Genomic DNA, 7,500 nt, shown 5'->3' with positions numbered 1-7,500 from the left:
GTAGTTTTGCAACAGCTGGAGGTCACCAGTTTGCAGATGATCATTTGAACATGATCCACTGTAAGGCCCCATTCACACTACGGAATACTTGCAGCTGAATTCCGCGAGCGGAGATTCCGCCTGGCGGCCGCCGCTGGGGCTACTTCGGCGCTAGGGCCGCGGGGCACTGAGCCGTCACCATTGACAGCTATGCAGTGCTCGCGGAATCCGCGCAAAGAATGAATATGTTCTTTCTTTGCGCGGAACACTTTCAGTGGTGGAAATGTCCGCCGCTGAAATTCCGCAGTGTGAACGGGTCTCGCGGGGACCCGTTCACACTGATGTTAAAGTTCACACCGCGGAATTCCGCCCGGAAATTCCGCGGCAATTCCGTAGTGTGAACGGGGCGTACCTCCTCCTGATCTATCACCGATATTTCACTAAAAAATAGCATATTACGGCTACAATTGTCTCAGAGGGAGGGGGCGTGTCCCTCTCTTGCCTGCACTGTGATGACTCCTCCTCCCTCCCTCACTCTGCTGACTCACTGCTCTCAAGAGGGAGCCTGGCAGCCCTGCTCTGTAACCCTTTCCTCTCTGGTTTCATGCTGCACACACACACACACACACACAATGATTATTGGAGATTGCCTGAACTCTACCACCAAAGACAATATGGTGAGTGTATAGCATACATGTTCCTATGTCATTCATGTGTATCATCCTTAGGCAGTCCTGTAACACTTGTAGTTTTGGAATAGTTGGAGGTACAGTGTTTGATAACTCTTTTTTTTACAGCAGTGTTGCCTTCAGCTGTGTGCCTACTAGCTATTGCAAAACTACAACTCCCAGCATGCCCAGACTTCCTTTGACTTTCCAGGCATGCTTGGAGTTGTAATCTTGCAACAGCTGGAGGCACATGTTTGGTAAAACTCTGTGTTATATTAGTGTTGCTGCAGGCTGTGTTCTTCCTGCAGCCTTGTCAATCAGCCATTTCGTGTCCATGACGCTTGGACACCCTCATGCTGCTGTGAGACTCATCAGTGTCCCAGGAGGTATGGGGACCCCTAGTGGTGGTATATTTGGAGGCAGCTTTCTTTATTAAAATGTGATTTTTTTTAAGTAGTATATTAGAAAACTATTGTTTTACCAAGATGTACAACATATAAAAAGTTTTAATATCTGACAGTGCTCATTTAAGGACCTCTATCGATCTTACCAATGATGGGAGTCATGGTCCCTTAGGCACTTTTTAGTCTTACAGCTCTATAGTCTGCAGCAGCACATTTAGGGGGTCCGATCAGTCACTGATAGTATTTCGTATCAACCCATACGCCCTTAGAATTGTTCCATAAAGGCATAGTGGATGATCATTCAATGGCGGCTATGTAAGACTATATTTTCCATTAAAGGGGTTATCCCAAGATTAAACATCATCCCCTGTCCACAGGATAGGGCATAGCTAACTAATCGGTGGCGGTCTGTCCATCCCTACTGATGGAAAGAATGGAGGCTCGGGCAGCGTGCATGCTTCATTCATTCTCTATAGGGCCACCAAACATTTGGAAATGTTTTTCAGGTACCATAGAGAATGAATGGGGCACCCGTCGCGCATGCGCAGTGCGTACCATCGATTCCGGAGACAATTTTGTCCGGTTCTCATTATCAGTGGGCATCAAAGCAGTCGGACCCCCGCCGATCAGCTTGTTTTCCCCTATCCCAGCCAAAGTCTGTCTGGGCATGCTGGGAGTTGTAGTTTTAAAACAGCCGGAGGCACACTGGTTTGGAAACACTGCCCCCTGTGTATAGGGGAAGGGATAACCTCATTAAAGGGGTACTCCGGTGGAAACCTTTTTTTTTTTTTTTTTAAATCAACTGGTGCCAGAAAGTTAAACAGATTTGTAAATCACTTCTATAAAAAAAAAAATCTTAATCCTTCCAGTACTTATTAGTTGCTGAATACTACAGAGGAAATTCTTTTCTTTTTGGAACACAGAGCTCTCTGCTAACATCATGACCACAGTGCTCTCTGCTGACATCTCTGTCCATTTTAGGAACTGTCCAGAGCAGCATATGTTTTCTATGGGGATTTTCTCCTACTCTGGACAGTTCTTATAATGGACAGAGATGTCAGCAGAGAGCACTGTGCTCGTGATGTCAGCAGAGAGCTCTGTGTTCCATAAAGAAAATAATTTCCTCTGTAGTATTCAGCAGCTAATAAGTACTGGAAGGATTAAGATTTTTTTTAACAGAAGTAATTTACAAATCAGTTTAACTTTCTGGCACCAGTTGATTGAAAAAAAAAAAAAAATTCCCCCGGAGTACCCCTTTAAAGCGCACATTCAGCTCTACTACATTGCATGCTGTGTGTTCTTATACAAATGTAGATAAACAAACACCGAATCGCCCTTCCCCCCTTTTCCCCAGCGCAGATCTGAATTTTATTTTTAACTGAGTTAGCATTACATTGTTTGAATGCTTGGGTGCCGAAAAAACCATTTATACTTATAAACAGACCGTATAATAGTCTCCACGCGTTAAAGGGGTATTCCAGGAAAAAACTTTTTTTTATCTATATCAACTGGCTCCAGAAAGTTACACAGATTTGTAAATTACTTCTATTAAAAAATCTTAATCCTTTCAGTACTTATGAGCTGCTGAAGTTAAGGTTGTTCTTTTCTGTCTAAGTCCTCTCTGATGACACCTGTCTCGGGAACCGCCCAGTTTAGAAGAGGTTTGCTATGGGGATTTGCTTCTAAACTGGACGGTTCCCGAGACAGGTGTCATCAGAGAGCACTTAGATAGAAAAGAACAACCTTAACTTCAGAAGCTCATAAGTACTGAAAGGATTAAGATTTTTTAATAGAAGTAATTTACAAATCTGTTTAACTTTCTGGAGCCAGTTGATATCTATATATAAAAAAAAGTTTTTTCCTGGAATACCCCTTTAAGTATTACAGCATAACTAGATGTAGCTGAGTGGAATTTGTTGCATAACTCTGCTTGTTTTCTGCACTGCGATAACAATGTGTCATATTACACAGTCCTGTAAAACCACAGATAACACACGGTCATGCTGGGAGTCGTAGTTTTGCAACAGCTGGAGGCACACTGTTTGGGAAACACTGCTGTCGCCTGACAAACTCGTCTCTGCTGCGTTTGACATGTTCAAAACTGCTGCTACGTGTTGTTTTTGTCTTTGTAGTAAAATAGGTTGCCAGATTACCCCCCTAAGGTAGTGTTTTTTCAAACAGTGTGTCTCCAGCTGTTACAAAACTACAACTCCCAGTATGCCCGGTCAGCCAACGGCATGCTGGGAGTTGTAGTTTTGAAAAAGCTGACCGCACACTGTTTGAAAAACACTGTTCTAAGGAGAAGAAGATCCAGCGCTAATATAGTTTTGTTGCAAAACTACAACTCCCAGCATGCCCAGACAGCTTTCGGCTGTCCGGGCATGCTGGGAGTTGTAGTTTTGCAAACAACTCGCCACGCACTGTTTGAAAACACTGCCCTAAGGAGCAGAAGATACAGAGCTAATATATAATCAGATAATGTAGAATTGTTCTTTTGCAAAACTACAACTCCCAGCATGCCCGGAAAGCCGAAAGCTGTCTGGGCATGCTGGGAGTTGTAGGTCTGAAAAAGCTGACCGCACATTTGTTTGCAAAACACTGCCCTAAGGAGAAGAAGATCCAGCGTTAATATAGTTTTGTTGCAAAACTACAACTCCCAGCATGCCCAGACAGCCGAAGGCTGTCTGGGCATGCTGGGAGTTGTAGTTTTGCAAACATCTGGCCATGCAATGTTTGGAAAACACTGCCCTAAGGAGGAGAAAATACAGCGCTAATATATATTTGGATAACGTAGAATTGTTCTGTTGCAAAACTACAACTCCCAGCATGCCCGGAAAGCCAACGTCATGCTGGGAGTTGTAGTTTTGAAAAAGCTGACCGCACACTGTTTGGAAAACACTGTTCTAAGGAGAAGAAGATCCAGCGTTAATATAGTTTTGTTGCAAGACTACAACTCCCAGCATGCCCAGACAGCCTTCGGCGGTCCGGGCATGCTGGGAGTTGTAGTTTTGCAAACAACTCGCCACGCACTGTTTGAAAACACTGCCCTAAGGAGGAGAAGATACAGAGCTAATATATAATAGGATAACATAGAATTGTTCTGTTGCAAAACTACAACTCCCAGCATGCCCGGAAAGCTGAAAGCTTTCTGGGCATGCTGGGAGTTGTAGGTCTGAAAAAGCTGACCGCACACTGTTTGCAAAACACTGCCCTAAGGAGAAGAAGATCCAGCGTTAATATAGTTTTGTTGCAAAACTACAACTCCCAGAATGCCCAGACAGCCTTTGGCTGTCTGGGCATGCTGGGAGTTGTAGTTTTGCAAACATCTGGCCATGCACTGTTTGGAAAACACTGCCCTAAGGAGGAGAAAATACAGCGCTAATATATATTTGGATAACGTAGAATTGTTCTGTTGCAAAACTACAACTCCCAGCATGCCCGGAAAGCCAACGTCATGCTGGGAGTTGTAGTTTTGAAAAAGCTGACCGCACACTGTTTGGAAAACACTGTTCTAAGGAGAAGAAGATCCAGCGTTAATATAGTTTTGTTGCAAGACTACAACTCCCAGCATGCCCAGACAGCCTTCGGCGGTCCGGGCATGCTGGGAGTTGTAGTTTTGCAAACAACTCGCCACGCACTGTTTGAAAACACTGCCCTAAGGAGGAGAAGATACAGAGCTAATATATAATAGGATAACATAGAATTGTTCTGTTGCAAAACTACAACTCCCAGCATGCCCGGAAAGCTGAAAGCTTTCTGGGCATGCTGGGAGTTGTAGGTCTGAAAAAGCTGACCGCACACTGTTTGCAAAACACTGCCCTAAGGAGAAGAAGATCCAGCGTTAATATAGTTTTGTTGCAAAACTACAACTCCCAGAATGCCCAGACAGCCTTTGGCTGTCTGGGCATGCTGGGAGTTGTAGTTTTGCAAACATCTGGCCATGCACTGTTTGGAAAACACTGCCCTAAGGAGGAGAAAATACAGCGCTAATATATATTTGGATAACGTAGAATTGTTCTGTTGCAAAACTACAACTCCCAGCATGCCCGGAAAGCCAACGTCATGCTGGGAGTTGTAGTTTTGAAAAAGCTGAACGCACACTGTTTGGAAAACACTGTTCTAAGGAGAAGAAGATCCAGCGTTAATATAGTTTTGTTGCAAGACTACAACTCCCAGCATGCCCAGACAGCCTTCGGCGGTCCGGGCATGCTGGGAGTTGTAGTTTTGCAAACAACTCGCCACGCACTGTTTGAAAACACTGCCCTAAGGAGGAGAAGATATAGCGCTAATATATAATCGGATAACGTAGAATTGTTCTGTTGCAAAACTACAACTCCCAGCATGCCCGGAAAGCCGTTGGCTGTCCGGGCATGCTGGGAGTTGTAGTTTTGAAAAAGCTGACCGCACACTGTTCGGAAAACACTGCCCTAAGGAGAAGAAGATCCAGGGTTAATATATTTTCGGATAGAATTGTTTGTTTATCCACACTGTAGAGATACTTGCTCTGTCAAATATGTTCGAAAATATTCAGGGCCCGGTTGTGCTGCCCGAGGGCGAAAGCCTACGTGGAGTGAAATCTACGCAGCGCCCGTCTCTTTTAGACGCTGTGAATGGGGGGGGGGGGGTCTCCATCCAGTTGCACTACACAGCCCCATAAGCCAGGGAGCAAACCTCTTAAAGGGGTACTCCGGTTGAAATGTATTTATTTATTTATTTTTTCAAATAATCTGGTGCCAGAAAGTTATACAGATTTGTAAATTACATCTATTTTAAAAATCTTAATCCTTCCAGTACTTATCAGCTGCTGTATGCTCCAGAGGAAGTTGTGTAGTTCTTTCCAGTCTGACCACAGTGCTCTCTGCTGACGCCTCTGTCTGTGTCATGGAACTGTGTGGAGTAGGAGAGGTTTGCTATGGGGATTTGCTCCTGCTCTGTACAGTTCCTGACAAGGACAGAGGTGGCAGCAGAGAGCACTGTGGTCAGACTGGAAAGAACTACACAACTTCCTCTGGAGCCTACAGCGGCTGATAAGTACTGAAAGGGTTTAGATTTTTAAATAGAAGTGATTTACAAATCTGTATAACTTTTTGGCACCAGTCGATTTGAATACATATGTTTTCCACCAGCCATTCATCAGAAGGTCAGGTGCACGGCCTTGCCAAAAAGTAGGGGTGAGTGCCAAACCAATCAGATCCGGAAACAGCGCTCATACACCCCAGAGGGACATTTAAAGGGGTACTCCGGTGAAAACTTTTTTCTTTTAAATCAACTGGTGGCAGAAAGTTAAACATATTTGTAAATTACTTCTATTAAAAAAATCTTAATCCTTCCTGTACTTATTAGCTGCTAAATACTACAGAGGAAATTCTTTTCTTTTTGGAATGCTCTCTGATGACATCACGAGCACAGTTCTCTCTGCTGACGTTATTATAATAATAATAACACTTTATTTATTGTTGTCCTTAGTGGGATTTGAACCCAAGTCCCCAGCACTGAGCCACCATACTGCCCTTAGCATACCACTGCTATGCATGGTTGCTTAAATGGACAGAGATGTCAGCAGAGAGCACCTGTGCTCGTGATGTCATCAGCGTTCCAAAAAGAAAGGAATTTCCTCTGTAGCATTCAGCAGCTAATAAGTACTGGAAGGATTAAAGATTTTTTAATAGAAGTAATTTACAAACATGTTTAACTTTCTGCCACCAGTTGATTTAAAAGAAAAAAGGTTTTCACCGGAGTACCCTTTTAAACCCTGCTCACTATGCAGACTAAGTGATAGAGGTTTTCCACATCACCAGCGTTCCTGATCTTGTTTAGTGTTCCTATATCTGTGTTACCTGAACTGACTATCCTTCTCGTTCTGTCTTTGTACTGCGCCACTATCTAGGCTTGACCCATTGCTTGCTTTATTGACCCTATTTCCGATGTGTGTTTCTCTACTGACTTTGCCCATTTGGTGCTGATCTATTTTTGCCTAACCAGTCTTACTTCTCTGATGCCTCTGCACATATCTCAGAGTAGGGACCGTTGCCCAGTTGTTGCTCGCTGGTCAGGTAGGGAAAATGTTCGGGGGGGGGGGGGGTTGGTAGGCTATAGTCTGCACTTTTTACTACCCCTGCCTTTCTTTTTGCTATTTTGCATAATCCTACCCTTTTCAGGGTCGAATGAACAGGAATATTGGTCAGTGTGTTTCTATGAATGTCCAATACTCCGGACTATTTCATGATATTTCATGATTCCAAATTCTGCAGTGAAATTTGCATGGATTCCATTCTGAAACCATGTCTCTTTATCCCTATATCCATGCTGTTTTGACATCCGCCTTCTGCATGGGACCTAAAGATTTTTATTTTTAGCTGCATAAAATAGTTTTGAGTGAAAAGCGTCACATATTTGGCTGTATTTGGAGTATTTCTGTAGACAGCCCCAAAAAATCTGAAACCAATTAA

Source organism: Hyla sarda, chromosome 2, assembly GCF_029499605.1.
Source record: "Hyla sarda isolate aHylSar1 chromosome 2, aHylSar1.hap1, whole genome shotgun sequence".
Lineage (NCBI taxonomy): Eukaryota > Metazoa > Chordata > Amphibia > Anura > Hylidae > Hyla > Hyla sarda.
The sequence above is the reverse complement of the archived record's forward strand: the minus strand, read 5'-3'. Positions refer to the sequence as shown.